Raw genomic sequence first — 23,133 nt, forward strand, 5'->3', positions numbered from 1 at the left:
CCAGCATTAAGTGTTTTGTGTTTTTTAAAGAAATGCCAAGTTACACTCGGAAGTATCACCTGCCCAGTTTTAAGCCCAAACAAATAAATAGTCTTGGGTTTTGCCTCTAATTTCTTGTTTGGTGCCAGTTTTCCTGGGCCCACCACGAGTCTTTTGCTCTGAGAATTTCGGGGCTGTGGACTCAGCTCCCTGGTCCCATTGCCTCCATGGCAGCTGATGGAACACAGGAGAGGTCCAGCAGCTGCCGAGCCCGCATCCCAACAGGTCGGCTGTCCTTTTTTGCCCTTGCTGGCTGATCTCAGCACAGGGTTAGTCTTGCCTTTCAAGGAGAGACTGTGTCCAGTTCCCTTTTAGAAAAGGTAGTTTTTCAAATTGTCTTTGTTGGAAAGAAAATACTGTGCTTGGCAGCAGTGAAAACAGAGGGCTAAGCACTATCTGGCGTGTGCTGCACTGATGTGATGAGGCTGGTCCAGGACTCCAGCGATTTTTGCTGATTTCTATAGGCTGTAGTGGTATGCTGGCATGTACCATATTTTTCCTTTACCTTAGAACTTCCGCCCAGAACCCTGCCAGTAATTTGGTCCTGCTTTGATAAACCATCATGCAGACACAATATGGAACTGTAGTCCTAATGACCTCTGTTAATTAAAAATCAAATGACACTTTCTCCTTAGAAAGTTCTTTAGTTCCAGTGTTTTCCTAAGATAATTGTACCAAGCCAGCTTATTACCCTCCCCTGTAGTTTCATTTTTCACTATGCCTAAACTCCTGCATGCTGTTGCACTGCATTATTTTTTCATCTTCCACCCCATCATTTCAAAGCAGGTTGCCTATTTGTTTAAAAGTACAGCAAAAACTTTAACGTCTTGAGGAGAGAGATGCTTTATCTTTACTGTGATGTTGTACAATCTGCTGGTTCTATTTCCCTGCCTTGTAGCACTAAGTTGAGAAACTCTTTGACTCTTCATCTCCCCTGGCTACTAAAATAGTAAGAGGTAAACAGGAAAAAGAGGAGACACCTTCTGTTTGATATTGTTTGACTCTCAAGTCAGTTCAGGCTCTGATATTAATAACTTCCTGTTTTGTTTTAAATCTTCTGACAAGTGAAGAACCTCCATGTGCATTGGCATTTGAGCCTGAACTCAGGCAACTACATGACTAGTGTGTTCTTGGGCTCTGGGCTCCAAATTCCAGTTTGCTGCTTACCTTCAGGCCAAAATTTTAGAATCAGAAGTCAAATCGCTAACAGTCAGGTACCTAAAACCACAGTTAGCTGCCAAAATAGAAATGACCTGAGCATCACAACAGTTGAACACCTGCAGACCCTGTAAGTGTCATGGGACTTGAGAGGGCAGAATCTACACAAATCAGACTAATCTTCTGTAGGAACTTAGATAAGGATCCTAATCTGAAATTCTGGGCTTCTGTTCGTTGCTAAGGATAAGCTCAGTAACTAGAAACAGAAAAGAGGATCTGGAAAAATGTGGAGAAAGGTGCGTTTGTGTAATGTCACTTGTGCAAGATGCTTGTGAAATGTGGTACATGTTGCATTGCATCATTTTTCACATACACTTAAATTAGTAAGACTCTTTCTTTTCCAGCTATCCAAATAATTTTCCCGGTGAACTGAACTATTGCCTCTGGATAATTTGCTGGTTTGCTGCCTACTGGAGCGGTGGAGTCCCCCCGAATGCCTGATGCCTGTGTACTGCCCATGGCTGCTGCTCTGCATAACCAAGAACCATCTCTCGGTCACGGTGTGTGACAGGACACCTGGGACTTAGAGGTTCTATGAGATTTAAAAATCAAACCAGCTAATCAAGATTCAAAACAGTGCTGGACTAAAAAGACTAAGCAAGTGGTACAGCCACAAGGTAATTCATCAGTTGAAGTCAATATCTCTAGAAGAGTTTGTCAAAAGGAAATGTGAAGCAGCTGAAAAGAGGCATCCTTAAAGTGAATGTCAAAGGCCTTTGCAGCTGTTGTCCAGTAGACTGGGAGACTCTGGGCTTTGGGGAGAAAACAAGGGTAAAAGAAACAAAAATTTGAGTACAGAGGATAACGTACCAGTTCCCACTGAGTGATTATAAAGGAAGCAGTCTTATCACTACAGGGACCTAATTAGAGACTGAATCTCACAACTGTCTAATGTCTCCTCCAGGACACTCAGAAACCCAAACTAGCTAAAGTAGCCCCTTCATACGGGCAGCATTAGGAGGCTCTGCTGCTTCAGGGGCACGCTGAAATGCCAGGTTTATATAGCTGTGGTGTTCTTGAATCCTGTAGTCTGTTCAGTGCTCACTTAGGACCAGGGGAGCAACTTCATTTTCTTGCCCAGGCAGTACAGCATCATCCCGGTCTTACAGAAGGCAGCAACAGGCTCCCACTGCGGTGTGCCCAAGACTCCTGGAGGAATGACACCGGCACCCATTTTCCCAGGTAAACATAAAAGTTAATTGTCAACATTAACAAGAGAGAATTTCACATTCCTGTGACTCATGGGCTAAATAAGCGCTTTCAGCTGGTCTCTGAAATGTCTTGTGCAGATCAGGTGTGGATCCTTCCTGGAGACGCCAGTGCTGCCAGGCAGTGGATGTGGGCATTGGTGTGTTAAGCCTAGGTGCAGGGTTCAGCTCTCCCACCCTGCTCCAGCTATTGCCCATCTGAGACACTGTCACCCTGCTCTGCCTCCTTTTGGAAATGTGGAAACACTGACCGTAGCTTGAGGCAAACCTCAATGCCCATCCCTGCTCTAGCTGCTCCTACCTCCGAACTGCAGTGCATCATCACCTTGTCATCAGTGCTCCAAGCAGGAGATTCCCCGAGTTAGAGTCTTTTATTTGTTTGGTGTTTTTTTCTAAGCAGCAACAAGTTTTTGCTGGATTTTATTTAAGACTGGTCGGTTCTGGGCTCTGGGGTGAGCGAGCATTGGGGTCAGCAGGAAGGAATTATTTTAGCTGGTATTGCCATTAAAGGCACTTTTAATGTAATCCTGCAGAGTGATTCTGTGCAGATGGGATTTCAGGGGAGCGCAGAGATCTCTTTCAGTGTTACTGCTAGCAGCCATGCTTTTCTGTGGCAGGATTTTCCAGGTGTAGGGAGGGCTGTACCTACTGACCCCTCTCAGGGAGCTCAGCACTCCTGGGAAGAGTGAAGATGGCTGCTCTGGATGAGTAGGTGCATTGTAGATTGGGGTGCAGCGGTTTACAGGTCTCTGAAGTGGAGAGAAGGTAAGTGACCTGCCTAGAGAGAGCTCAGTGCTGATGACATCTGACAAGGACATTTTCATAACTGAAATAAACAAACAGATGCCTTTTTTGCTCTAGGGAAGTAATTTCTTCTGTGCTACTAGCCTGAGACGGTTTGCTTGGCTTAGCCTGTATTTTTACCATATGCAACAAGCCTTAACCACTTAGTTTGAGGCTGTTATTCATTTGGGGCCAACATGCAACATTTCTGGCATTTCTTTTCCATTTCTCTGGCCCTTATATGTTGATAATGTCTCCACTTGTGTATATGTGTTTTCTTCTTCAATATTTCAGTTCTCTTCTCTTATAATATTTTAAAGCCTTAATGGTCTGATGCTGCAGATGGAGAGTATTAGTTACTTTCCATGACCACTCTGGCTGCAATGACTTCCTTTGCTTGACAAGCTGATTACTCTGTCAAGGTGAATGTTAAGTCTCTCTGGAGTATTTCTGTGTGTCTTGTGCCAGATTGCAATTGCAAGCTGGTTTCTTATCAGATATGCTGTTTCTCCAGACACAAAATACCAGGAGTGAAACTGGGATTTTGAGGAGCTTTATTCCCCACTTCTCTACTGAGATTGATATTGCTTTGGTTTATACAAATAGGATTTAGATGGCTATATCTCTAAATGTGACAAACTAATGTGTGGCAAGCAAACTCAACTGATGAAATTCAATTGACAAAGAAAATTTCCATCCTGGCAACTACCCAGCAAAGTCTGCAAGCAGGTATTAGGAGTCGATAATAACTGCACTGAGTCTGCCAAAGCTGCTGGAGGTGTCACTGACAGACATCTTTGTGGAGCCAAAGGGCTGTTGCAGTGCCTGCTCCTTGCTGCATGGCATCACCACGTCCAAAAGGGCAGCGTCCTGGGTGAGCGGTGGGGCTGCCCGGCACCCCAAAGGGCTGGTTATGGGCAGTAAGGACCAGAAAGGGACCTTTTAAAAAGCATTGCAAAAATGGCTTGACATTAAGGTGGGGAAGAAACTCCCTCTCAGGTCTTGTCATCAACACCTGAGTCCGCAGCTCCCTTCACAGACCCGGTGTGGGATCCAGTGAGGTCTCTGCTTGCCACCATGACCACACACAGCACCAAACCTTGCATCCCAATGCCATGCACACACCACCCAGGCCTTCAGAGACCTAAAAATGTCTGTATTCTGCATGACCCCTAAAAGAGGGGAGGCAGCAGTTGCAGCATAGAAGCTGTAGCATTAACAGTGTGTTCAGATTGTCTGGTGGATATAATTGAGGCAAAACAGCAAAACCCAACTAAATCAAATGCACTTCGTAGGAGTTCTGGATGGACAACAGGTCACATTGTTTGTGAGCTTCAAACCAGGTAAAGAGGGATGAATCTTCCACAGAGAAATTGCTGACATTGCCTCCAAAATGTCATCATTAAGATAGGAAAAACATACAAATTTATCTTAATTTTTCGTAGCTGATATGCTATCAGGACGTGGCATCTAGACCGCTATAGGTATTAAGAATTTGGAAAAATACACTAAGCAACACAAAGAACATAAACCAGTGAGTGCTTTCTGAGAAGACAGGAAAACTGAGTCCCTATGCCATGGAATGCTTCAGGAGAATGAGTCCTAATAGGTACAGTATCCAAATGTCACCTGGGACCAGAGTGTGAACAACTCTTTTGTAATATTACTTAGCAAATGTCTCAACTTCTTGAGCCCATTGCAGAAGATAAAATAAAAGGTTGGCCAGCATTTTTATCATTATTCATTTACTCATTATTATTCATTTATCATTATTAATTTCTCTAACCACATGTGGTGGTATCTGAATGCCTTGAATATCTGAGCAGGCGGGTCAAAGGAGAGCAGTGTGTAGACTTGTTTTTCAAAGGCACCTATTTCCATTAAGTGTTAACCTCATTTTCTTTTAGGAGTTCGTTTTTCCTTGTATATTGTGACAGAAATAATAAAATGAACAAAAGTGTGGTACACCTGTAAGATGAACATCAGGACATCTACATCTACATCCATCTACAGCCACACCAGTTCTGGGTGAGATGTGAACACTAAGGGCAGATGTTGGGCTGCTCTTCTCCCTGGCAGATGTGGTCCTGGGGTTGCTCTCGTCACAGGATCCCATAGTGAGACCTTAGTGAAGAGCAGAAACAGAGCTTTTCTTGTGTCATACCGTACATGACAAGACAAGGATGTGTTGGGGCACCTATATATCAACCTACCTCAGATCAGCTTCATGCAGGAACGGAAGAAGAGCAACATGCATCCACCTCCTGGTTTTTTTCCCTGGTGTTTGTGGGAAGGAGGAAAAGCACCTAATGCTATCTGAGTTTATGACATTCCTGCTCACTCTGGGTAGAAAGGAACCTCTTCTCTCTCTGCCTGTGAGGGAAGTGCTGACTGTTGGTGTGAGTGATGGGCAAGAAGCTCCATCAGGGCCAACCTTGTTCTCTCGAAGGATCTGCACCCTAGCTGCCCAGTACCCTGGGTTAGTCTGCTGGGATGCCCTACCCTGTCCCCTCCTGGGCTCCCCACTCTTCTGTAGCTCAGAGCCCTGCCACTTTCTGTCCTTGGAAAGGCAGCGGTGGGGAGCAGGCTCCCAGGGGCTCCAGAGGAGCAGAGGGTCTCCATCAGGGGTGTCTCTGCACGAGATGAAGAAGGTTTCTCATCCTCAGGGGACGCAAGCAGGAGCAGTCACGTTCTTCCCTCTGCAGCCAGCAGCACTCTGCTTTTCACTGTCATTTATTAGCCGACGGTGGTTTTCATGTGTTGTGTTCCCCCCCCGGCCAGAAGCCAGGAGGGCTGATGCTTGTGACATCTCCTGGTGCACTGCCAGGGACTGTGGCAGTGTCCTCCTGCCCAGGAGGACAGCACAGGATCCATCCTCACCGCTTGCCCAGCCCTCCCCTCAAGACCTACTTTTTCCAGGAGAGGCAAGATAACCTCGCCACTGAAAATAGCTGGGACGGCAGCCAACGGAGATTAATGGCATCATTAACATCCCCAGTGTATTTATAGGTTTAAAAATGCCTCGGACATGCAAACCAAGCAGAGTTCCTCTGTGTAACACAGGGGCTCCCAGGTCTCCAGGTTCTGCCTTTCCCCTTCCTGCTATTTCATCCTGGTCACTGGAACTATAAAACCTCTAAAGCAGGGACTGTCTCTCATTTCAAAACTATTTTGTAAACCTTCCTAACTAGGGGGATACACATGGTTATTTTTTTTCCATCAATGCTGTATTTGCCTGGTCTCCTTCTTCCACCCAAATATTTCTGTGCTTATTGTGTCCTGTGGCCCTGCTTTGGGAAAATGCACTTTTTGACAAATTCCTGAGACTTGGGCTGAGCAGTCATCACAGGAATTAGTAAATTTCCACCTTGGATTTTTAACTGTGAGCTCTGTGGGAGGGGAACTGGGAATCTCTTAGCTGTGGAGAGCACCTAGGACATGTGGGGCCCTGGTGAGATGTGCAGATGTAATTAATGACCATGGAGATCTTCCTGTGGGAGCCAACAGAGCCAGCCCAGTTCCCAGGTCCTCATGGGACTGGCAAGAAAAGAAAAAAACACCCTGAGCGTTGGCCTCAGAACAGGAGTTTTCAGCACATGAGCTGTGTCTGCGCCGCCTGGCCTGTTTCCCAGCCCTCAGTGAAAGGTAAGTGAGAAAGGGAGCGTGTTGTCAGCAGGCACAAATCCAAGGCATCAGCTGTGTGACTGGGAGATGGCTAAAATGCCAGTAGGGACCCCTCCCACCCAGAAAGGTGAGGTTGCTTCAGAGGGCAATCACCCTTCACTTTGCTATTGGTTTTTTGTTGTATCAATCTGAGATAAACTCCTGTGTCGGTCTCTCCTTGGCCCTCTGTCTTCTAGGGGCTGAAATAAAGAACCAGCAGAGAACTGTTCAAACCGCTGTTGTCTTTTTTGTTTGTTTGTTTTTCCTCTGGGCAGCGAGACCACTTCAGGGCAGAGTAAAGGAGCCCAAAATGCTAGAAGGATTTATCTGCATTGCCACTACAGGTGAAACCACAGCCCTGGGATCCCCTCACCCCCTCAATGTCTGGTGGGTTTGAGGCATCTCAGTGCCTTGCTTTCCCTTTCCCCTCTTTCTCATTCGGGTTCTGGGTTCTGTGTCCCCTCCATCCCCTCCTGGCCAGGGCCCAGCTCTCTGCTGCAATGGGGAGGACAGTGCCTGCTCTGCACCTCACTTTCCATGTCTGTTAAATGGGACCATGGCACTTTAACTGGCTTTATATAGTTCTTTGAAGGACAAGCATGTAAGTGCAATTATTCAGTCATCCGAAGATTGTAACAGGAAGAGTATTTATTTCCGTGTCTGATATATGTGAGATTCTGTATAATTTAAAAAGCTTCAAGGCCAAGGCAGCTCATATGCAATATCTGAGGTAAAGGGAGAAAAAGCGTAATGTTTTAACTGTACTCTGCTTATCCTACGAAAGAGACACCTCTTACATCTAAATCTGAATCTCATCTAAATTCCTGAACATCTAACCAGAAAAGTCAGCACAACTTTCTCTCTAGACTGATGTCAGACTAGTGGAGTGTCTTGTGACAGAAGAGGCCATCTACATCTCAAACTGATCACCTGCTTTGAAAAGTGTTTATAAAGGGTGGAAGTTTTTTTAACAAGACAGCTAAGCCCAATTTTGGCTGCAGGACACGTGTCTCTTGGGCCTCTCCCCTGATACAGAAAGAAAGAGCAGGGATTTTTTTTCCTGTTTCACTAGGCTACACCCAGTTGTAGCCATACTTAACCTTCTTTTTTTTCTAGCTGCCAACACTGGGTGGCACTAAGTAACTCCTGGCATTTTGCAAAATTAACTCTTAAACACTAGAATCACACTGACTTGTCTCCACACTGTCCTGACAGCAAATGGTTTTGTTTGAGAAACTTCTGATCATATGGTTGTTGCAGTAGAAACATCTGACTTGCATGGCACATTTTGTACTTCTTTGGTTTGCTAGGTTGTCAAAGCTCTCCTGGAACTCTGGCCTCACTGGTTTGGTAAATGCTCAATGTGCTGTTGAGCTCGAAAGCCAAATTTCCTGTATTGAGATGAGAATTGATGGAATAGTTGAAAATAACTGTGCTTTATGCTGGAGATTTAAACAAACTTCGCAGAATCACTGAATGGTTGATGTTGGAAGGAACCTCTGGAGATTGCCTAGGCCAAGCTCCCTGCTCAAGCAGGGTCAACCAAAGCTGGTTGGCCAGGACCATGTCTAGTAGGGTTTTAAGTATCTCCAAGGACAGAGACTTCAAAACTTCTTTGGACAACCTCTTCTGTTGTTCAGCCACCCTCACGGTAAAAAAGTAATTCAATTTGTGCTCATTGCTTCTTGTCGTGTCACTGAGCACCACAGAGAAGACCCTGGCTCCATCTTCTTTACTCTCTCCCAACATCAGGTATTTTAGAATCATAGAATCATTTTGGTTGGAAGAGACCCTTAAGATCATTGAGTCCAACCATAACCTAACTCTGGCACTAAACCATGTCCTCAAGAGCCTCATCTATGTGTCTTTTAAACACCTCCAGGGATGGTGACTACACCACTTCCATGGGCAGCCTGTTCCAATGCCTGACAACCCTTTCCATGAATAAATGTTTCCTAATTTAAACACACTGGTAAGATCTTCCCTGAGCCTTCTTTTCTCAAGGGTCAACAACCCCAGCTCTCTGAGCCTTTCCTCATATGTCAGTTGCCACAATCACTTAATTGTCTTCAAGGGAGTCACTCCAGTACGTCCATGTCTCTTCTACGGGGGAACCCAGAACTGGACACAGCACCGTAAATACATCTCACCAGTGCTGAGTAGAGGGGAAGGATCACCTTCCTGCTGGTGACACTCTTCCTAATGCAGCCCAGGAGGTTGCTCTCCTGCTTTACCACAAGGACATATTGCTGTTTACGATCAGCTTGTCACCAGGAGGGTCAGGTCCTCTCTGCAAAGCTGCTTGTCAGCCCAGTCAGCTCCCAGAGTGTACTGGTGTATGGGGTTACTCCTTCCAAGGAGCAGGACTTTTCCCCGTGTTAAGCTTAATGAGATTGCTGTCATCCTATTTCTCTAGCTAGTTGAGGTTGCCATGAATGGCACCACAGGCAACTGGTACATCAATCTCTCCTTAACTCCTCCTCTGCAAACTTGCTGAGGGTGCATTCTGTCCCATCATGTGGGCCACTAATGAAGACGTTAAATAGTATTGGGCCCATTATTGACCCCGGTGTACTCTACTAGTGCCTGATAGTTCAGGCAGTTTTCCATGCACCTCACTGTCCACACATCTAGTCCATACTTCATCAGTTTGCTTATGCAGATGTCATGGGAGATAGTGTCAAAAGCCTTGCTAAAGCTGAGATAAACAACATCCACTTCTATTCCGTCATCCACCAAGACAGTCATCTCATCATAGAAGGCTATTGAGTTGGTTAAACATGGATTCCCCTTCATAAAAATATAATGACTTTGTTCAATCAGCTTCTTGTCCTCACTACCTACCCCTTCTCTGTGTTCTGTATGATCAGGTCCCCTCTTCCCCATGCAGCAGCAGGCCCACATTTTCTAGTCATAGAAGCTCTTCATATCCCTCACCAGGTGGGCTTTGGTTTTCCTAACCCCATCCCTGCACACTCCAAGAGTGTTATATTATCCCTAAGGTTACTTGACCCCGTTTGCATCCTTGTATGCTTTTTTGAATTGTTTCAGAACCTCCTTGTTCATCCACGCAGGCCTCCTGCTGCCTTTGTTTGATGTCCTGCATCTGAGCATAGACCATTGCTGAACTTACAGAAGGTGATCTCTGAAAAACAACGAGCTACCCTGGACCTTTCTTATCTCCAGGGCTGTATCCACAGAATCATAGAATCAGAAGAGAGTAAAGTGTGCTCTCGTGAAACCCAGGGTTGTAGCCCTGCTCTTTGTCATGCACCCTCCTCTCGGGGTCCTGAATTCCTTAATCTCATGGTCACTGCAGCCAAGGCCACCACAGCCTTCACATTCCTGACCGTTTCTTCCTTGTTTGTGATTCTGAGGTCCAGCACATCATTTTCCCTTGTCTCTTCAGTCACCTGTGTCGGAAAGTTATTGCTGTACTCCAGATACCTCCTGGGTTGCTTGTGCCTTTGTGTGTTGCCCTTACAGCAGGTATTGAGGCAGTTGAAGCCTCACATGTCCTCATCAGCCTGCAAACATGGGGCTTCCTTCAGCTGCCTCAAGAAGGCTCGACTACTTCTTCTTTCTGATCAAGTGGTCTACAGCAGACATCCACAACAATGTCACTCGTGGCTGTCTGCCCACTTATCCTGAACCATAAGGTCTCAGCTGGCTTCTCATCCATCCAAGAGCTCCGTGCATTCCCATTGTTCCTTCAAATCAAGGGAATTTTCCCCATTTGCCTTCCCAGCCTATCCTTCCTGTAGAGCCTGTGTCCATCTTTGGCAGCATCTAGAGCGGTGAGCTATTCCACCATGACTCACGATCCAAATGAGATTGTAGCCCTACAATGGCACACAGACCTCTAATTTGTTCTGTTGGTTCCCCATGCCATGTGCATTAGTGTACAGGCACTTCAGAGAGTCATACTGATTTCCCAGAAGAGGTATGAGAGCTTCCACCGTAAAGTTCTCTCCCATACGCACTTCCTCAATTATGTGCATAGTCTTGATGTTCACCCCTTTCAGCTCTATTTTGTTAATTATGTCTTTCTTGTCCACATCACACTGAACCCTTTCCTTGCCAACCTGGTCCAGAACTTCCTCGCCTGGTGATGGATCACCAGCTCCTTCCCCCATTGTTCCTATGATGAAGTTATTCCCCAGCTGGCCGGCCCACTTTTGTCCCATTTGGTGAAGTGGATCCTATCCATTTCCAGCAGTCGTCAATCTTCCAAGAAGGTCCCACAGTCATAAATACCAAGTCCTTGTTGTCAACAACAACTGTACAAACAGTACTTGCACCACAAAATCCATCCACTCCTGAAGCCCTTCCCCATCAACAGCAGGATCAAGGAGAAAAATACTAGGATCCTGGGCCCTCACCCCCAGAGACAAGTAGCCATGCTTGATGCACTCCAAGTCTCTCCTGGCTGCCTCATTGGTGGCCCCATGGAAAAGCAGAACCAGAACCCCAGCAAGCAGCAAACCTCCTTAGATGCCAGGCTGGGTCAGCAGATGGGGGTCTCTGTCCCCCACAGCAGTGAGTCTCCCGCTGCTGCCACTCACCACCTCCTCCAGTGCTGCTGAGGGCAGCCGAGCATCTCCCTGACCCTGGTGAGAGGTTCCCCAGTGTCCCTCAGCTCCAACCTTGTGAACCTGCACCGTACCTTGGGAGCTCAACCTGGACAGAGGCCACTGGCACCACAGGAGCTTGCCAGGCCCCATTGGAGGCTGCAGCATCTCCAACCACAGCAGCACCCGGCTAGTCCCCAAAGAGCTCCAGGGGTCCTCCACCACTCCCAGAGGCTTCTTGAAGATCTCAAGGTGGAGCCTGGACACTGCCATGCCTGTTGGCTACTGCTGCAAGTTGTGCACTGTGAAATTCCTGTTAAAATAAAGCTACTTTAAAAGGACCACAACTGTGAACATGCGGCTTTCACCCCCCACAGGCAGTGCTTGCCCTACGAGTGCCAGGCTGCCATTTTAACGGCCTCTCGGGGCTCCAGTGGGCTTTGTGTGACCTTGCTGACCGATGCTGGTGCATATGGTGACAGAGGCAGCAAAAAATCAGGGCCAAGTAGTGTGTCCTCAGAGGATGTGTGGCTGTTCTCAATTAAGCCACCCATGGAGACCCATTGCCATGTCCTGATAACAAAAAATATCATTGCTGTGTTTGTACTTGTCCCTAAGTAGGCATTTAAAATACAACAGACCATAGATGGAGTAACCTGATGAGATCATAAAGATTCATGTCCTGAAAGCGAGGACATAGAAACGCCAATGACAGTAGCTAAAAATTCTCAATATGAAAATTAAGTTTGGTAAACAAATCTTTACATGGCTGTTCTGACAGCAGCAGGAGAGGAGTGGCTGAGGGAGAAGCTGCCCACAGCAAGCGATGAAGACTACTGGAGATCCTCAGTGTCTCCAAGCAGAAGAGCTGGCAGAGGGTGAGACCAGCTGGTGGTTCCATTAAGGCCAGAGCAGAACTGATCTGAACACTGAGCATGACCTACAACATCCCTGCCCTCTCCTGTGGCAGTGGGAAGGAGAGTCCAAACAGAGCCAATGATTTCTGAAAAACAGTTTATTCACTGAAAAGCACAATTTCTGTTTGATCAAAAACTATCTGCCAATTGGTACACAATCCATTAATCAGACTCAACTATTAAAATTAGAAACATCAAAATGGCTTGCTTTGATATTTCTGAAGAGAAGCGTTTTGACTTTTTTTTGAAGCTGATCTCACAAGAAGGTCAAGACAATTTGCACTGGCAGGAGACGTTGGAGGCCCTCTCTGCCTCAGCCAGAGTGAGGATTTAACTGGCATGTGCTGCATCTTCAGGCTGTGGCCAGACCACAGGCTGTGGGAGAGCCTGCAACAGGGGTCTCCTAATCCTCCTGCTCGAGTTATAATGCTGTGTAAACTATTTACACTGTTTATTAGACCAGATAGAGTAGGAATATCTATGTGGGTGAATTGCCTGCCCCAGAGAGCTGGCCTGGGAGCCAGAAGGTAATGGTTGAGAGCGGTTTTGTCCACACTGCTCAGGGTCAGCTCACACGAGGTAGGCTGGCCTTGTCTGCATGACATGGCACTTGATCCCAGCTCAGCTTAGCCCTGTGTGTTGTGGACATGGACCTAAGAAAGAACAAGGCTCTGAGCAACCTGATCTAGTTGAAGATGTCCCTGCTCATTGCAGAGGGTTTGGACTAGATGACCTTTGAAGGTCCCTTCCAACCCAAACTATTTTATGGTTCTATGAGACAATGGGGACAGTCAAGGATGAGGACCTACAGGTCAGCTGAGGAGTTGTTTCTGACTGTGTAAGCACATCTGACAGGCATGTCTGCATCGCCAGTGAAGAGGGGATGGGCTCCAGCCCTGGACTTCTGTTCATTCTCTGCTAGACTCTGCTAAGTATGAGGCTCAGGTTTGGTTCACTCAAAGTAGCTGTTTCTAACACAAATCTTCTCATGAGGGAGCAAGTTCCAGGAGTGGTGCCTCCAAGCCCAGCAGGACCACTCTGCCCTGGCCTGCTTCTGTTGAGCAGTGTAGGCATGGCCAGGCTACACCAGTCTACCCAACGTGCCTCTGGCACTGCTTCGCACACGGGGTGTGATACCGCTTCCATGAAACCTTTTTTAAAATCTTTCACTGTATGAGAAACAGAAGGGTTTTGAACTTGTGTGTTGTGTGCTTTGAGCCTGTGTCATAGGCAGTGGAGTATAGTGGGTGATAGCTTTTCTTCATAAACCTTGTGGCTGAAGAGAAGGTCTGCTTGGGGATCCATCCTTCCTTTCCTGTGAGGGTTTTGGGCTTGACCTGTATCATGTTTGTTGAGCTTTTAGTCTGACCACCAAACAGAAAAATCAACTATTGGCAGATCTGCCTTGTCGAATAGATGAAGACCCAGAAGAGGCAGAAGCTCTTTGGAGAGAGGCCCTGGCTTTGCAGGGATCATGGGGCTTTGGGCAGAATTTAGGCAGAAGATAAACCCTGCTATCCAAGAGGATAACTTGGGGAAAGGGAGTTGCATGGAATTTTTCCATTGCTGTAGGAACCTTTACTGTAATTCAGCTCATGTTGATTAACCCTGAATGCTAGATTCTTTAAAAGTAATTAGTGAGATCATGCTGGAAATAGAAACAGATGTACCATCTGTTACTCAGTGTATGGGGTTTAGAGGGAGGTATTGCTGAAACACAGTTGTTCCCAACACTGACATGAGACTTCACTGCTGTCACCTTCCTGTTACCTCCCCAGAAGCTGAGCATCCCTTTGAACATACAACGTGAACTGGTGGGATTTTCTGCAGTGGACTGGTGCTGTAATTCTGGCCAGTGAGGAGGTCAAGAGCTGAGCTTTGGTGGCATCTCAGCCTTTAGGGTAAGCCATGGTAGAGGACTTTGCCTCAGAGATGCTTTCCAAGTGCCTGAAATCCCAGAGTAGGGAAATTTGGGCTTCCGGCTGAGCTCGTGCTGGTGCCTCAGAGCATCTTTTCCTTCAGTGAACTGTAAACCCTGAAAGGTTAGAGGTATTTCTTTTTCAGTCTGTCTGCAGGGTTGTTTATACGCTGTATCCCTGCCCCAAAATTCTCTCTGTTTGTAGCGTAGTCACTTGCTGCAGGTCTCAAGAATTATCAGACAGCAATTGCAATTATGCTTCTGCAGCTGTGATTGTCCACAGCTGTGCTTTCTGTCTTCATCCAGAGCAACAGGATTTTAAGGAACAGTGCAAGGCCTGAGAAGACAATGCATCCATCTGTGCTTTCCTAAATCTAATCTGGCATCCTTCTGCCTTTCATAGCATCTGGAGAGCAAAGTGCACATTTGTGCTGTTCACAGCCTTGCTGCCTGATAACTAATATCTGGGCTAAGAGGCAAAGTGTTGTGGCACCAGGGGAGAACAGGAGCAGGTTCCCTTTGACCCGCAGGGCGTCTGTTTCAGCACAGCTGCACAGCCAGGTAGAAAGCTACCAGGACTCTTTTTTTCCTTCTTTTCCAGAGTAGATCTCAGATCCCACACTCAAAGTCTCTGGCAGGCCTCCATTTACAAATATAACTACTATTTATTATTCATACAGAAACAGAGAAGGGGCATTGCTTTATGACTGTGTAATAAACCAGGTCACTGCTCCTCGTGGGCTTTGAAGCCCAGGACCTCATCTAGTGCAGGTAGAGAATCGAACTCCAGGCATGGGAAGGGGATTGCTATAGTGGATCCCTTTGTAAAGACCAACCTAAATACACAACACACCTACAAAGCACAGGTACGGGTTCCCACTATAAAAGTGGGGAAAGGAGCCAAGCGGCCGGCTGTTCCCCCAGAACAGCAGTGTAACGGGGAGCTGAGAAACGTGCTCCAGCAATGCCCTGAGGGACCATCTGAATGTCAGACCTGCCAGCACTGCACTGGTTTTACCTGTGTAGAGCCAGCCACCCCTTAAAAGAAATTACTTATCTGCTCCCTTGTTGCTCTTGCCCCACCACTTCCCCACATTACCTGTCCTTGTCCCATTAGCTGCTCTCATCCCTGGGATCTCCACTGGGAACAGAGGGGTAGGGAACAGGAGGTGATAGGCCATGAGAAGCAGGGTGACCAGATAGATTCAGCATGTGGCTGTACTTTACGTGTCTGGGATGCCATCTCAACCCACACTGCCATCCCCAGCTCCAGCCCTTCCTGGCCATCCTTGGAGCTTGCTCCACAGAGTGCTGGCAGGAGCTCAGTTTGAGTCACCAAAGGGAGAGCAGGGCATGGCTTGGAGAAGGCCACTTGGTAATTCACCTTCTGGAGGTCAGAGCACATCCAGGGCCGGTATCTCCTCCAGCTGAGCCTCCATCTTCTCCCAACACCACCTGTGTGCCAAGGAACCCGGGTGCACCCCACCATCTCCATCCACTCCAAACATGCCCCCTGCAGAGGACACTCATGGCCGTGACACTGAATGGAGCAAAGAGGGTGTACCAAAGACTGAGAAGAAAAGACTGGAATATTGTGTCCAGTTCTGGGCCCCTCAGTTCAAGAAGGACAGGGAACTGCTGGAGAGGGTCCAGCGTAGGGCAACGAAGATGATTAAGGGAGTGGAGCACCTCCCTTACGCAGAAAGGCTGAGCGAGCTGGGTCTCTTTAGTTTGGAGAAGAGGAGACTGAGGGGTGACCTTATTAATGTTTATAAATATATAAAGGTTGAGTGCCATGAGGATGGAGCCAGGCTCTTCTCGGTGGCAAACAATGATAGGACAAGGGGTAATGGGATCAAGCTGGAACACAAGAGGTTCCGCTTAAATTTGAGAAAAAAATTTCTTCTCAGTGAGGGTGACAGACACTGGAACAGGCTGCCCAGGGAGGTTGTGGAGTCTCCTTCTCTGGAGACATTCAAAACCCGCCTGGACATGTTCCTGTGTAACCTCACCTAGGCGTTCCTGCTCCAGCAGGGGGACTGGACTAGATGATCTTTTGAGGTCCCTTCCAATCCCAAACATACTGTGGTACTGTGATACTGAGAAGAAAGGCATGTTAAATTGGCGAATTTTTCCATATGATTAACGGTTTCCTTTGCTTTCTGCCTACACCCTGAGGCATGTCACTGCCATCACACTTTAGGGCACGTGGTGGGGCAGCACTGTCTCCCCTGCCAGTCCCTCCTGCTGCCCCGCTGGCTCGAGGTCCTGCTGCCAGCAGGCTGCCTATCATGCTGAATTATGGGTGTAGGAAAGGAATTTCTGCCTTTGCTCCTTGCCTTTTCATCCAAGGCTTTCTTTGGGGTTAGGGATTTGGGAACCTAAGCATGTAAGGTGAGCGAGGGCTCAGTTTTGCTCCTTGGTTCCCTATAGAGGTATTTTGACGCCTCACAGAGGGATGAGGGGACAGGCCAGCATAGGACAGAAGGAAAGCAGGAAAGCAATGTGCTGGCAAAGACATGGAGCAGCCAGCAGCCCCACCACCTACATCTCGCTCCTTTGGCACCAGCAGCAGCTCCATCCGCGATCCCACACAGAGCCGCCCCACAGCCAGCCCAGCTCTCCCACAAGGACGACAGGGCTCTCCCAGGCTCCACGCAGGGCTGATTCAAAAAAGATGTTGGCAGCAGATGTTACGGAGCTTTCAGAATCCCTCTTCATACTCTGGCACTTCCTTCTCTCCATCCTCGGGCAGGAGTCACACAGGTCTGGACAGCACGTCCCACCCCAGAGCCCCAGCAAGCCGGAGCTGGTGCCAAGCAGCAGGTCCTCCCAATTACTTCTTTTAAAGACACTTCCACCAAACAGTTGATTGATCCTACAAATGCTCTCCCCAAGCTCTGCATGCTGTGCACAAAGACTGTGCACCCAACCACCCAGGAAGAGCAGGGGGTCTGGGCTGCTCACACGAGCCCTAATGGCTGAGGGGAGAAGGGATGCTCTCAGGGCACGTGCAACAGTTACCCTGGGGAAAAAGTTGTGTAATATAAATTTACTTCTCTCCAGAATCCTCATGTGCAAGTCACAGAAACAAAAAGACATCCTTACTCTCTTTTTTTCCAAGGAAATTTGAGAGAAAAATGGAAAGCATGTAAAAAAATAAATAAAGGAAGGATGTGAGGAATCTTACCAAGGTTGTCAGAAATCTCCGAGCATGCCTGCCAGGCTGTGTTAGCAGTGCTGGGCTGGGACCCCGCACCCTGGAGCTCAGTGAGCTCAGCGATGCTCTGGGGCTGAGGCAGCTGCATCCAACAGGGCTTTTCCTCCAGCCAGTGCTCACACAGCTCAAGCAAGGACACAACAGAAAGTGTTGATGGCTGTAAAGGCTTTGTCTGAGTACCTGAAAGGAGAGGTGTTTTCTCCCACAGTTTATGGGGAAAAGCACTGGAGCAGCATGGCTGCCAACACATCCACAAGGTCCACACTTGGTGACAAAGGTTTGCACCTGAAGGCATGTTAGGACACACCCTGACATGGCAGCCCGGCCTTGTCAGAGATGCAAATCACTTGATGCTGGACCTGCAACAACCCACTACAACCTTGATCTCCCCCTACGGCCTACCTGCCCAAATAATTCAGTGATCATGTATCACTGTTGCAATAAGACAAAGGGTAATGGTTTTAAGCTAAAAGAGGGGAGATTCAGGCTAGACATGAGAAAGACATTTTTTTACAATGCGGGTGGTGAAACACTGGTACAGGTTTCCCAGAGAGGTGGTAAATGCCCCATCCCTGGAGACATTCAAGACCGGGCTGGACGGGGTTCTGAGCAACCTGATCTAGTTGAAGATGTCCCTGCTCATTGCAGGTCCCTTCCCACCCAAACTATTCTCTGATTCTATGATCCCCCCATGGACCCAACTATAACCATGTATTTTTCACAAGTGTTTAGCAAATGTAACCTCTGTGTTCTATACCTTTCAGTCATTGATCAAGCTGATGTGTTTCTCCTTTGGACAAATAGTCATTACATCTGAAAGTTTACAACAGGGCTTTGAAGTTAATGTTCTCTGAGATGAAGGAGAAAGTTCACACCACTTCTATTGCTTCCAGCCCTGCTGGCTGCAGACCAGTTAAGACAGTGATGCCTTCAGTTCACAAGTGATGGCTATTTTTGCAGGTAGAAAAGCCAAAAAACTTCTTAAAATAATAATGGCTTGAATCCCGTAGCGCTCAGCAAAACGCTGGGAAAGGAGGGAAATGAATTCAGGAAACTTATGGACATCTCAGAACTGTTATTTCTCTGTTTATTGTCTCAGCTTCATCTGAGGCCGTGTCTCTCTTCCTCGGCTTTTGCTGCTGTTATGGCCACATTTCCTTAGGTTGCCCACAAGCTGCTATTTTCCACCATCAACCCACAGGGAAGAATGGCCACCACAGACATAAAGTTTTTTCCTCAGGTATTAACAGGTTCCTCCCTCTAATTCTCCTTTAATAGGTGAAGGAATTGCTAAATTTACAACACACTCCATCAACAGCCAAGACCAAGTGTTTAAGCTGGAGGGCATTAAGGCATCTAGTTCCTTCACCTTGATTTGGAAATGGCAGCCTCGCCGTGACCTTTTCAAATTGCCTTCCTAACCTCTTCCTACCACAGCCAGCGCAAGTGGCCCAGAGGAGCTTTTAGCATCTCTGCCTGAGGGCGTTTCGAGGAGCATCCCATACAGTGAGATCCGGGATGCTCGGAGCCGGATTGTCCCTGCCTGCGAGCTCCAGGTGGAGTAACTGAACCTAAAAGGGCTTTGGAGAAGGACAGGGTTTTCCAGAGCCTCATCCAGGCAAGTTTGTGAACTCTCCAAAGGCAGCGGATCCACCACCTGCCCAGGCAGCGATGCTTGTGCTCGCCTGCACCCGCTGCCCTGCCCACCACATCCCTCTGGGCCTCGTCACTCCAAAGTGGCTTTTCCATTTGGCCCCACGGGCTATGGGACTGGCCAAAAAAAGAGGTGCCAGGAAGATCCAGGTATACGCCCTGGTTGGAGCTATCCAAAATCATGCTAGAGAGATATGAAATTTCATTATGTCAGGAACTCCTGCACAGCATGCACAGGTACTATTAGCATTTTTATACAGCTAATGAATGGATGCTCATATAAAAAAAAAAAAAAACACAACTTCTGAAATGTGGTTTATAAACGGTAAGATTTCTAATATACACGATCTAATTTACAACTGAGTTACATTCCTGTTGTAGTACATTAAAGGAAGGATCAGTGTACTGAAGCTCACAGCTGGGCAGCATTCAGCTAAACCTGCTTCTCCCTTTCAATTAACTGTCTTCAATTTGTTTCTTATAAATATTCTGGTGAAATTCAGCTGAAAGGCACCAGCCAAGTTCAGACCAGTAAGGTGTCATCAGATGGACGCTGGTGCTTCTTGTAAAGTGAAATTGGGTACCTGACTGCAGGGGCGATGCCCAGGGGCTGCCACAGCACAAGGTGGCAGGGGTCCCCTCCAGAAAACCCCATATCTCTCACTGTTGCAGGGGACAAGTACCATTGGGGATGGAGCAGTACGAGGCTCTTGAACCACCCTGGCACGACTGCAAGGACCAGTTGGAAAATCCCTCCTGAGAGGTGATGGCAAACCCCAGGGTGCCACCAGCATCCTCCGCTCCAGCCAGGAGGGTCCCTCCATCGCTGCAGACCTGCAGCATCCTTTGTCAAAAGCAGCGGTTCCCTTTTGTTCCCACCTGTGCTGCTAATTTGCCTCCATTAGCACGATGCAGTGACTGGACGGGCTCTGGGAGGTCTCTGCTGATTCTCCTCCACCTCTTGGCAATGGGATCTGCCTCACTGAACACTCAGGAAAACCCTCCTCATTTATTTTACTCCTTTGCTGCAATGCTAAATAAAATCTGCTTATTATTAACCCTCCGCAACAGTATGGGTTATATTTGCTGCTGGTTTTTCCTGCAAGTAATTTAAATAAACAACTGAACCATAAAGAGAAAGGCTTAAACATCTTCTTCCACTGGACATCAAGATGCCACACCATTAATATTTCTTCATCACCACAAGGTTTGAGGCTTGAAATTTGCTCCTCAGTTTGTCAAATGGGATAATTCTCAAACGTTTTCAATTACCCAGCTAATTAGCGCTGAATCCTGCATTGCAATAAATGCTACATTACGCGATGTTTCTTGCAGTAATTTCTTTGGAAGTTTGGGCCCATAAAGTGGTGCAGCCCTCAGAGCAGGGGGGTATTTCATCTTCCAGGGTGACATCAGCCATTTTTGACCAGGTTTTATAAAGCAGTCAATACCACTCCCAGCTTTCCCAGGCGATCAGCAGCCAGAAAATCACTGTCGTGCTTGGGAACACCAGTGTTAGGAAGCGTGAAGGTGGTTGTCCTGACACTGGTGTCGGAGGGACCCTTTGAGAGCAAGCCCTGATGTAACAGCCCCTCTATTTTGGTGAATGACTGGTCTTTCCTTCAGGAGCACCTGCAAGCGCTCAGCAGTGCGGTGCCACACTGGGAACCTGATGGATGCATCTGCCCCCCCGTGCATTTGGGGGTTGGAAGCCATTTTAGGGGCTTTAAGGCTTTTCTTCCCACTCCCCTCAGGAAGGCAGAGTCTGTGGGAGGGAGATCTGGGTACCAGTGGCACCAACGCATCCCCTGGGATACTGGTGGCACCAGCACATCCCTCACTGTGGATTCTGCTCTGCTTTTCCTGTGCTGCCCGCTCATTCCCATTTGTGGAGGATGGCACGGCTGAAAGCAAAGCTCTGTAGCCCTTGAAGAAGACACTGTGGAGAACACCGGTCTGTTCCCCAACTCCATCAGAGAGTAATTTCACTTCACCGTAAAACTGTCTTTCTGCCCGACATGGAGCAGGTCTGGAGCAGCCCTGAGAGGTGCAGGGCTCTGCATCCCATTAGGGCTCCCCAGAGGAAGCCGGACGGAGTTTTTATTAAATCAAGCTCACAGTCAACGCTTGAAGAAGGGCTTTTTTGAACTAGGAGCTGAACCTCATGTTTGGTGCCCTGCCAAGCTCAGGATAGTGCGAGGAGGAAAAGGAGATGTATTTTTGGACTGCATGTCTGCAAACAGGCTGTTAGATAAAATTAAAGCGGCTGTTTATAAAGGATCCTCTGGTGGTGAAGCAGATGTGGAGGCCTCAGTTTGTGACAAGATATATTTCTGGTGTTCTCATGAACAATCATTTTCATTCAGGACTTTCCTTGTACTGCAATAATTCATTGGTTTGGTGTTGTTTTGGTTTGGGTTTTGTTGTGGTTTTTTTTAATTATTATTTTATCATTTTAACTGAAACTGGCACAATGCCCTCATCGCTCGTGATAAACTTATTTGTTTACTTATGTCATGGTAACCAGAGAGCTGGACTCAGGCTGCGCTTCCTCGGATACTGGTCGTTTCCTACCAGACCACTCGGGGCCAACTGGCACAGAAAAACAGCATTTCATTATTTTCTTGCCGTGTTGCTGGTGGCTGATGAACGCTTCGGCTTCTGCAGGACACTGAGCAGGCACCCACAAGACCTTCTCTTACTCAAACCCCACAGCACAAGGAGCCCCAGCCCTGGTCACCCCTGGCCTGGTGCAAAGACAAGATAACTTTGCAGGAGGCGACGGAGTCACTTCATGCAACCATGGAATAGTTTGGGTTGGAATGAACTATCGAAACTCATCTAGTCCAACCACCCTGCAATGATCAGGGACATCTTCAACTAGATCAGGTTGCTCAGAGCCCCGTCCAGCCTGGCCTTGAATGTCTCCAGGGATGGGGCATCTACCACCTCTCTGGGCAGATTCCCCAGAGCAAACTTTGGGTTTGCTTTGGTACAGAACAGGAGCTGAGTTTTCTTCTGAACAGTTGTTATTCTTTACTGAGCTATGTTTAGCATCCAAGAAAATACTTTGGTTTATGCTTAATGTTATATAAATACATAGAATGTGTTTAATAGCTACTCCCACAGCTCTAAGTACGCTTTAAAAAATAGGCTGCTTTCTTGAGCATTGCAGGCAGCAAAGGCATCACTGTGCTTTTACAAGAAAAATCGAGAGCACAAGCACACATTTGTAAGTGAACACACATTATTATTAATTATACATGGTTTGAGTTTGTGCTGACTTGCCATTTCTCCTTGGATCCTGCACTGAGTCTTGCCTTTCTTATGGCACAGATAATAACTTGAAAGAAGCCCAACACAATTACTGTGATCTATATCTGCAAAGGGCATCACATATGGAAGACATAATATTTGATGGTAAATTTTTGCTTTGACATTATAGTAGAAGCTAAACAAAAAGGTGTCAGCCTTGGCCTAGAGTTTCACAAGTGCCACAGGCTGAACACGCTTCTTTGGGCTCTTTTAAACCTTCTCCTTTTCTTCCAAAAGGAGAAACTCGCAATCTGGACTCAATTGAACCTAAAGCCATAAAATTCCAGGTTCCAATAAATCTTCATTTTATAAAAACACATCCAGCATATATCAAAACAGAGACTGTAAAAGAAATCAAACGTGTGGGTCACATACTCCGCTGGATGCTCCTTAACAGTCCTGCAAAATGAGTGGAATAACGAGGTGCAGTTTTGCTGTGAAGTTTTGGTACCTCCTTGCAGCTGCCCGGGGCGCCCACCCAGAACACGAGCAAACACACGGGGAAGGGGCCGGCATCTCCGCTCCCGCATCCCCCCCGTCCTTCCCTGTGTGAGAACAGCCGGGCTCCCGGCAGTGTCCCCATGGCCGGGGTGCCGGGATGCACCAGCCGCAGGACGCGCCTCATTGG

The 23,133-nt window shown here is 47.4% G+C and overlaps 1 long non-coding RNA gene across 7 annotated transcripts in view; it reads left to right on the top strand.

Moving 5' to 3' along the window:
• LOC110358028 (uncharacterized) overlaps positions 1 to 7,144 on the top strand; it is a 60,375-nt gene extending 53,231 nt beyond the window's left edge. For 5 of the 7 annotated variants that reach the window (XR_010470037.1, XR_010470038.1, XR_010470036.1 and 2 more), the window contains one exon: positions 1,602 to 7,144. This is a non-coding gene — a long non-coding RNA (uncharacterized LOC110358028). The remainder of the gene's footprint in view (positions 1 to 1,601) is intronic. The other 2 variants (XR_010470034.1, XR_010470033.1) reach the window with 2 other exon arrangements.
• Positions 7,145 to 23,133: the final 15,989 nt, after the last annotated feature.

The sequence above is a fragment of the Columba livia genome, chromosome 1 (genome assembly GCF_036013475.1).
Source record: "Columba livia isolate bColLiv1 breed racing homer chromosome 1, bColLiv1.pat.W.v2, whole genome shotgun sequence".
Lineage (NCBI taxonomy): Eukaryota > Metazoa > Chordata > Aves > Columbiformes > Columbidae > Columba > Columba livia.